This window comes from Rattus norvegicus, chromosome 4 (assembly GCF_036323735.1).
Source record: "Rattus norvegicus strain BN/NHsdMcwi chromosome 4, GRCr8, whole genome shotgun sequence".
Lineage (NCBI taxonomy): Eukaryota > Metazoa > Chordata > Mammalia > Rodentia > Muridae > Rattus > Rattus norvegicus.
The window spans coordinates 152,098,372-152,108,578 of NC_086022.1; the positions used below are offsets into that span (position 1 = coordinate 152,098,372).

Consider the following 10,207-nt stretch of genomic DNA (forward strand, 5'->3'; position numbering starts at 1 on the left):
GCTGTGCTTAGCTTGAAGAAAACTAAGAATATTAGCGGCTAGTGGCCAGGTAGGCAATGTGTGGACTAGGGAGAGCCAATCAGTCAGCACCTGCAATAGTTTGGATCTAGATTCTCTTCTGGTGGTCTCCTATTCCATACTTCCGGTGGTCTCCTATTCCATACTTCCGGTGGTCTCCTATTCCATACTTCCGGTGGTCTCCTATTCCATACTTCCGGTGGTCTCCTATTCCATACTTCCGGTGGTCTCCTATTCCATACTTCCGGTGGTCTCCTATTATATACTTAGTCCCATCGTGGTGCTGTGATGATGAGGAAAGAGTAAAGAAAGGTTCTGGGTGTTCTAGGCTGTTAAGTCTTTCAGTCGTGGACGAATGCCCTTGAATAAGATTTAGGATTCTGGCCCCCTCCTCGATGATTTCTGCATCCTGGCCATGAGACCAGCCGTTCCGTTTGTACCCTTGAGATCTCCTGCCCATTTTTGTCTGTACACTGCTACTCCAAGACAATGCTGAGAGATTATGGAGTAAAATCTTTAATACCAGGCTCCAAAGTAAGTCTTTCCATATCACAGAGAAAACTGATTAACTCATTATGGTAACAGAAAGCTGATTCACACAGAACCCCTCCCCTCTCTCTGCCCACCCCACCACAAGAGGCAATATTCACCTAATTTAATTATCTAAGGGTCAGTTTTATTTGCCCTACCCCCTGTCTTCAACCAAATTTATTTCTAATATTCTCATCCCTTAGTGGACAGTATTGTGGGAGATGATGAGTCTTGGAGGCAAAAGTCACACACATGGGATCAGTGTCCTCATGACAGAGGCCCACACCAATTCCACCGTGTGAAGAGATAGGGAAGGCACCGCCGAAGAGCCAATTTCCTTGACTTTGGAAACTTTGGAGACTTTCCAGACTCTATAGTTGTGAGAAGTAAAGTTTTACTTTAGAAGCCACCCAGTTTGTGGTATTTTGTTTTGTTTTCTGAATGGCTAAGACAGCAAAATCTTAGAGGTAACCAGGCAACCAGAGACTTACCCCTGGCCCAAAGCCCACATACCATTCCCACTGTTCATGCAACCCTGCCTTGCTTCTGCCCCAGAAACTGCACCAAAGCCTGCGGCCAGTACTACCCTGGCTTCTGCCTCACATGTAGCCCTGGGCAGTGTGCTCACATCTCCTGCTTCTAGAATCTGTGAGTTCAACAGACAGTTTTCTTGTGTTTTCCTCTGTCTCTCTTTGCCATAGCTTGAATGATCACATCATAAAGTAATTGAAGACAGGCTCCCATCTCTCATTCATGCATCTGTAGCTGTTCCCCAAAGCCTAGAGCACAATTTTGAGAGGCCCTTTCCTTGGACATTCTGACACTTGTGTATCTGTCCCAGCTTTCTTCCTGGTGGGCCTCTCCCTTAGCTCCCAGCTGGTTTCTTCTGGCTCTGTCTCATGCTTGCATTTTCTGTTTCCTACAAGAAAGGCCATTTTCTGACATTTCATACTTTGTCCCTTGTCAAGGATTAGGGTCATGTGATGCTTGAAGCCTCCTTTTGAAAAAAAATGTTTTGCCCTACCGTGTGCCCAGCACTCAGCTCTCTTCTTCTGTCCAAAGCCTCCTGGGAAGACACACTCCAGCAGTGCCCAGCTGAGAGAAGGTAGATGCCCCACTCCTGTGACCCCTGCCTGCTCCTGTGGTATCCTCCCCTGAATCCCACGAGTAACGGTTTCCCTCTGAGCCTACAATGAACCTTCCTCAAAGAGGTCATTTTACCTCTTCCTCTCAGTGTCGGACAGAGGAAACTGCCCACTTCATGACATTCAGAAAGCAAGAGAGAGAAACTAGGGAATCTAATGTCCCCTCCAAAGGTCTGTTCCTAATGACCTAACTTCTTTTTCCCACTAGGTCTCCCCTCTTCAGAGTCCTGCCATCTCCCAGTAGTGTTCTGGGCTGATGTCCATCCTGTGGGACATTTCCCAAGACCTTAGACAGCACTCTCAGCTTCTCATCGTTCTCCCCTGACGAAGGTAGGAAAGCCTCCATTCAAAAAAGACATTTTCCATATCTATGGCAAAGGAAAACGTCTCATGTCTGAGAACACAGGGGTAGATAGAAGATCTGTACAAACTGCTAAGTGACCACATTCTGTTACCATTATATTAAATGCTTTGTCCCTAGTTATAGTTGTCTATGGCTAGACTCTCTATCAAACGTGAACAGGTTTCATGGCTCATAAAACGATATGAAATTAAATGTGTATAGTCTGCTGCAAATTGGCCTTTTACAGCACCCTCGGCCTAGCAAAAGGTGAGAAGGGAATCTTTCCTCCCCTACTTAGTGCTGGTCATGAGGAACAGAGGGGGCACGGTCCAGTTGAGAAGCTGGATATGTCCCAGTGACTCCAGAGCATGGGTTCATGCATGGCTACTGACCTACTCCTTAGCCCCATTTGCCTTCGGGGTCAGGGAGGAACCGTGTCCTATGACTGGGACACCAGTCAGATTCATGATCTGTGGCTGAGGGAGGGTAAAGGCTCTACCCAAGCAGACCCAGCCACTGCTCATACTTTCTAAGGATTGACTGTAGCTACTTCTAACCTCAATGACCTCACCAGCCTTTCAGGGCATCTCAGGGCTACGATGCCCACAGCCTTCATGTTTCATCTCATCCATCATTCCTGGTTCTCCCAGCTAAATAGAAGACAAGTTATGCCCTGTGGAAATGATAGAACACCGTGCCTCCTGCATTTTGTCTTCCAGACTAATTTGTTAGAGGCACGCTCCACCATTAAAGGCAGTTTCCTAATAAAGACCTTCTGAATTGGGGGATTTTAGAGAGAAGATCCTGTGAGAGCCCAGATCTGCTCTGCATCACGTACACTACACAGAACGACACCTCTCAGGCGTGCCTTTCCTTGAGCCATTTTAGAAAGCAACAACTTTGACCTGTTTTCCCATTTTGCATCTAAGTATTAAGAGCGAATCTTATACATCTTGTTTATACAAGCAAGCACCCAACATTTGTTAGAATACCAGAAGACATAAATAAATCAATAATACATCTGTACCAACAAATAAGGACATCTGTGAATGAATAAAGTGATGTTAGAAACACCAGACATAGCACTAGTCTCTCAGTTACTTTAGATGTGGACACCCTCACCTGGGACCATATGAGAAGAGCACCAGGCTGAGATGTGACAAGTCTGCTGACCTGCCACTCTGTCACTGGTCACAAGCCTCATAGAGAAAAATTACCAAAGTGAAAGCTATCTGTCTGCTCCCCCGAACCTCTGGCTCGAGTGAGATTTCTCCTGTCTGTGACACACAGCCCACTTGAAACTGACACTTTAAAACAGCACACCATCGGGACCTGCATCTGTCTACGCTGTGAGCTGCCCTGTGCCTACACGTTTATGAGGTTTCTTATCTGGGACCCGATAGAGGCTTTCCTTGGCTGTTATCAACTTAGTGCCTCTCAGAACTCTGCAGCCCCCTTAACCCTTCCTTACCTTGTGGGAATGTGTGTGTGTGTGTGTGTGTGTGTGTGTGTGTGTGTGTGTGTGTGTGTGACTGTGTGAATTATAAAAGTGTGGTCTGAGAGTTAATATAATTAAGGCTGGAATAAAAGGACACTTGTATGTGAATGGCCTTGAGTACCCAGTGAAATAACGCATGTAGTAGTGAAATGTTAATTAAATGCTGACATTGTATCAAAATACAAACAGGCCCATCTGTTTCTGACATAGCTCACTCAGGACAGCATGGATGGAATTAGAATCCCCTGAAGTCAGGGTGCAAAGAAGCAGTTTTCCCAAGCCTGTTCTCCTTTCAACAAAAGTAGTCCTGGCTCCCATGTCAGGCCGGGTAGTGCAGGCTGGAAGTCACACAGCCCACTTCTCTCTTTCCTCCTTCCAGGAATGCATCCCCATCCAATGCAACCTCATCATTCACGCGTGTTCCCAGTGCCTGTCAGGGCAAGAGGCTCCAGGCCAGTTCAAAGCTGACCCACAGAATTCCTGAGAGAGGGCTGGAGGTGTTGCTTGGCGGCAGAGCCAGAGTTCGGCATGTGCGAGCCACTAAGTTGAATGCAATGCTCCAAAGTCAACTTGTGAGAGTCTCTGAAGAGGGGAAGAAGTAGGAACTTTGGTAATTACTGCACCTTTTAATTCCCCCTTGAGAGAATGCATCAGTGTATCCTAAGCTGAATTAATTTTCACAAAAGAAGTCCTGCAGCTTTTTCATTCGTGGGCTTCTTTGTAAGCTCGGGCTGATGTGTCCTGTGGACAGACTGCTGAGGATACAGCCATGAGAAACGAAGGAAACTGATCGAAGAAGCTAAACAAGGAGGGCCCAAGGGAGGGTGCTTAAATCTCACTCAGGAGGGAAAATAAAATAGTTATTAGAAGTGGAGGGAGAGAGGGAGCTGATGGGAGAGGGGGTGGGGATGGGAATTGGACTGGGATATATGTGTGTGGAGGGGTGAGAGGGCTGGGAGAGAGAAGAGAAATTGGTAAGGGGACATCCCTGTACAAGCCAGAGACCTGGGACTAGGGAGACTCCTGCAAGAATATGGGGTGACCCTAGCTGAGACTCCCTAAATGGAGGGGGATATGGAGACTGAAGTGGCAATGTCCTGTAGCCAGGCAAAACTTCCAGTGGAAAGAGGGAGACACGAACCCACCCATAAAAACTTCAACCCCAAGTTTGCCCTTCCTACAAGGTGTACAGAGATTACAGATGGAGCAGTGATTGAGGGAATGGCCAAGCAATGGCTGGCCCGACTTGAGACCTACCCCATGGGAGAAAGTCAACCCCCGATACTATTAATGATGCTCTGCTATGCATGCAGACAGGAGCCTAGCATAACTGTCCTCTGAGAGGCTTCATCCAGCAGCCGATGGAAACAGATGCAGAGACCCACAGCCAAACATCAGGCAGAGCTCAGGGAGTCTTGTGAAAGAGTTGAGGGAAGGATTGAGGACGCTGGAGGGATTAAAAGCACAAGAAGATGATGCACGGAGCCAACTAAACTGGGCCCATGAGGGGTCACAGAGACTGAACTACCAACCAAAGAGCATTCATGGACTGGACCCTCTCACGCCTTCACACATATCTGATCCTCACCCCGATTCCCTTCTCCACCCCCTCTCCCACACAGTTCCCTCTCGCCATCCCTTCTAATATCTACCTTATTTCCCCTTCCGGACTGTAGCAGATGTGCAGCTTGGTTTTCATGTGGTTCCCCCAACAACTAGAGAAGGGGCTCTCTCTGACTTAGACTCTGTTGACAGCCTATACATCCCTCTTCCTTAGCTGGGCTGCCTTGTCTGGCCTCAGTGGGAGAGGATGCTCTTAGTCCTGATGTGAATTGATATGCCAAGGAGAGTGGTACTGGGGGTAGGGGGCTCCCCTTCTGTGAGAAGGGGAGGGACGAATGGGAGAAGGGATGGGAGGGTAGAACTGGGAGGAGAGGAGGGCCTAGATTGGGAGGTAGAGTGAATAAATAAGTTAAGTAATGGAAAAACAAACAAACTGAGGTACCTGGAATGGGCCATAGAAGATTTTATTTCTAGGGAAGAGAAAACGGAGACAGACAGCAGCAAGAGCACCTAGAGTTGGGCTGAATGAGAGCTGCAGCTTTCAGTGGTACCTGCAAGATCTCTCCTGCCTCCCTCTGAAGATCTCCTCTGGAGATTTCACACCTCTCCCTCACACTGCTGCAGCAAACCATTTCAAAGCATCTCACTGTGTGCACAGATTCAGGAGCTCATGGGTCTGAATGGGGAAAATGGAGGTGACGTATGCCCTGCCCCCCCCCGCCCCCGCCTCACTATGTTCTCTCAGACTTCAGCTCAAGAGATAGGAATGGCTGACACTGAAGCTGAGAGCTAAGACTGGGTGTGGACCCTCCCCAAACACCTGCCCTCCATACCTGCCACTTGAGCTAGCAGGACACAGGTTGGGTTGTGACTTAGATGGCTTACAGCATGGCATCCAGACTCCAAGAAACAAGGCCTGAGAGGACCTTTTATTTTCCAACTTGGTCAAGCCATACAACCCAGATACTTGATCAAACACCAAATTGATGGACAGTCTCAATATCAGTCTAAATACAAATTTTAGGTGAAATAAACTTATCAGTTGCTTCAAAGCAGCCAGATCTCTGTCACAAAATACCTTAGGAGAAAAATTGATAGAGAGAAGAATTATTTTGGTTCATAGAGAACTGGAGATATAGCTCAACGATTGAGTGCCAGGTAGCATGCCATAGACTCTAGAGTGCAGTGGCTGCCATAGGAAATAGTAACAATAGAGCACACGGCCACACTGTTTTCTATCCATTGTAAGACAGAGCATAATGATGGACGCAGTGGTAAAGAACAACACTGCCCATTGTGACCACAGCATGAGAGAATGGGAAAGGATAAAGCATATCACGAAGCCACGCCCCCAGTGACCAGCTTCACTGAACTAAGGCTCATCACTGAAGTCACCTCCTGGAGGAACATCCTAGTAGCATATAAGTCAATTCACCATGGGATCCACTGATGAGATTAGAGTGCTGGTGACCCAATCGTGCTCTGTAGTCCCCTCCCAACCCCCACCTCTGAAAATAGCTATCCTAAGCGCAAAGCTTTCAATGCATGAATTCTGGGGAGGGCTTTTCAAATTTAAACCACAATTCCTCCTTAATAGTTCTGACTTCTACTTGGATTTTAGAGATTGTCTTTATTTTGGATTTGACCAGTAGTAGCAACCGTTCCTGAAGCTGCAGCCTACTGGGCTGCTCTGGTGATCACAACAATCACCAGTTCTTTAAGACTATCACTCTGTATACATCTAGATCCTATAGGTTCTGTTTCTCTAGAGAACACCGATTTATATATAGCAGTGCAACAGCTCTAGTCCCAAGAGGGTACATAGAAAAAGTCAAGTATCTAGACCACTGCCGGTGCCAAACCCTAGAAACCACTGGACATCACTTTCTGGTGCTGTGTTAGTAACACCCTTATTCTGGGAGCTGAAAGGACAATGGCCATTGGACAGTAGGCTCAGACCAGGGGTAAGAGATGGTCTCAGTAGCCATCAAGGCAAGTGAAGAGCGGAGTGCAGGTTCATCTAGGGCTCTGACTCCACACAGCCCTACAGTGCATCTCTCCACTGGAAACAAGAGCAGAAACACATCCTAGCAGAATAAAGTCACGAGGTCGACCGTCATCCTTAAGCTTTTGAAGAAATCTATGGCAAGAGACTTGTAGGGTCTAAGTTTGGAGGGAGAGATAGCGGGCAACTTGGAGGCGGGCTAATAGTCCAAACCTCATTACTTTATATGTTTATTCATTTATTATCTATGTGTGTGTGCACATGTATGTTCCACCACATGTGTGTGGAATTCAAAGGACAACATATGGGGAGTTGGTTCTCTCCTTCCCCATGTGGACTCTGGGGATTTAACTCAGGCTGTCAGACTTGGAGACATGGGCTTTTACTTACTGAACCTCATCGTCCCAATTCCTAAAATTCTGTGTGTTGGGTTAATGCAAAGCTGGGTACAGGGGCAGTAAGAGAGTCACTGTGTCGCCATTGCATGCCAGACTGCACTCTAGATTTCCATAGTCTCGTTTATCCACTAAAGTAAATATGTCAAACTTATCTCTGGAAATCATTACAAAATTCTTGAGTGTAAAAATGGCAGTAGCCATTTCCTTGTTGATTCTCTTAGCTCTGGAACTGACTAGATTTAGCCATCACCGGATGGTTCATCCTGTGTGTTCATGAAGCTACGATTAGATGGTGCTAGGGTTTGATAGGCCTTGAGTGTGCTTAATGTACTAGAAACCTGGTCCCCAGTGGCAGTGTGGAGGTTAGGAACCCTTAAAGGGAAGGGCTCAAAACAAGGCAATTAGGTCATTATGATTTGGCCTTCACAAAGGAGTAATGTAGCTCTCAAACAGTGGGTTGGTTTTTCCCAAGGATGAGTTTCTACGAAGCAGCCATGCTCTAGGCTCTCTCTTTCCTGCTATTTTGTCATCCACCATGGCCTGATGCATCCAGAAAACCTTTACTAGACTCAAGCAGATTCTGGCACTGTACAGTTATTTATTATTTGAATTGTTGGGGATGGAGCCCAGAAATTTGGACACGCAGGGCAAATGTTCTACTGTTGAACTGTATTATCAGTTAAGAATTATTTTCGTGAACCTCCAAAATTGGGAGGTAAACAACCTTCCTTTCTTAGTCAAACCCAACCACAGGTATTTTGTTAGAGCAATACATAATGGAGTGATGAGGGCTGAAGTCACTTTGAGCCTCAGTTAGTGTGGATGCGACATCATCTGGGTCCTCCATTGGGGCCCTGGCTGAAGCACTGTGGAGAGTCTTCAGGTGGTGCTTAGCTCTTTCCTGGAGCAGGGTTGAGTATCATCAAGTAGAAATATCATAAAGCAGTCCACAGAAATTGTATGGCTTACTTGACCTCACCTCAGAATTACAGTCACTTCTACTGCATGCTGTTACAGTGAATCATGAAAGCCAGCCACATTCAAAGAGAAGGATCGACACAACACAACACAACAACAACAACAACAGCAACAACAACAACAGCAACAACAACAAAACTCAAGAAGACCTTAAAACCACTCTAGTTAGTATTAATTTCCCTCCACACACAGAGGAAGAAACCAAGGCCTGGAGATCCTGAGGCTCCCACACCGTGGCTCCCACAGTTTGCAAGTTGCAGAAGTGAAAACTGAAAGCAGTTGAGCCAATGTCCAAAGCCTGTTATTAAGCCAGTGTGCGACCCTGTCCTTCAAAACCAGAAGAAAGAAACTCATAAGCCCTTATAAAAGCAAGGGAGGGGTGAATGTATTCTGCTAAGGGAGCTGAGAAAAGCTGAGCCGGGGGTCAGCACAGTGGGGAAGGCTCCAAGAATGGGTGCAGAGCCCAGGAAAGGTGCAAGAGGAGAGCATTCAAGGCACACACAAGATGTGTACAGTTGGGAACACACACGTGATCCCTGACTGCTGGTGAGCATGAAGGACGTGGGCTAGATGAAACCTAGTTATAAAAGCACATCAGTGCCAGCCTGATGCCTTTCTTGTCTTACATCTCTGATTGAGCAGCATCAGTAGCACATGCAGCTTCTTAGCCTTGATCTGAATCTCTTGAATTCAAACCAATGGAGTTGAGAGCTCAACATGCTATGGCCTGCTGGGTGATTCTGATTCAGACCTGGATTTGAGACACTCTGTTCTCAGGTACTGGTGCAGGTGACCATCTAGGCAGATCTGCTGACGCTGGTGTGCTGAGCAAGTTGCAAAGAGAGAGCAGTGTGTGTGTGTGTGTATGCATGTGTGCATTGCCTGTACAAGTGTGTGTGTGCATGTGTGTGCATGTGTGTGCATGTGTGCATTGCCTGTGCAAATGTGTGTGTGCATTGCCTGTGCAAATATGTGTGCATGTGTGCATTGCCTGTGCAAATGTGTGTGCATGTGTGCATTGCCTGTGTAAATGTGTGTGTGTTTGTGTGTGTGTGTATGTGTGTGTGTATGTGTAAGCTCATGTAAGTTCATGTGTGACTATGGCTCATGTAGAGAAGAAGGAGGAGGAAGAAGAGGAGAAGGAAGAAGAGGAGGAGGAGGAGGGATGGGCTTGGACAGTGCTTGGTGGGGCACTGGGCATTGCAGCTTGGCCATTCAGGGAAGAAGAGGAGGAGTAAGAGCCACTCTCACTGTCCCCTCTAAAGCTCATGACCCAACATTTCTGTGAATATCTGAGCCTGTATTGCTTAAGAGTCAAAGCATAAAGAGCTCTCTGGGTCAGGTTACAGGACTGTTTCCCGTCATGATATCAACCTACCCACTCTGCATTCTGCCTTTGGCAAAGCGTGGCTGGGTCAGGCAGTGTCTGCTTCTGTACTGCACCACTGACTTTCCTAAGCCACGTTTGCAGAATATTTTAAATACTAAGATAAATGACATAACCTGGAAATTGAAAACGTTCTTGGCACAATGCATTTGCTATTTTTTATTTCTTGTTGCTATCCGTCATGTATTCATTCAAAAGTTGTTGTGCACCTACTAGGTACAAGACCCTTAGAAGATAGCCATGGTCTCATCGTGCACCTAGCAGGCACGAGGATACAAGAGAGCAGTCATGGCCTGCTATCTGGGCCTCTCCCTGGTTCTGTGAGATAAAGAAAAAAACAG

The 10,207-nt window shown here is 46.8% G+C and overlaps 1 long non-coding RNA gene across 1 annotated transcript; it reads left to right on the plus strand.

Moving 5' to 3' along the window:
• The first annotated feature begins 203 nt into the window (after positions 1-203).
• LOC120102371 (uncharacterized) lies at positions 204-4,399 on the plus strand. Its single transcript, XR_005503841.2, has 4 exons — positions 204-552; positions 1,518-1,654; positions 1,903-2,024; positions 3,915-4,399. It is a non-coding gene; the product is annotated as an uncharacterized LOC120102371 (long non-coding RNA).
• Positions 4,400-10,207: the final 5,808 nt, after the last annotated feature.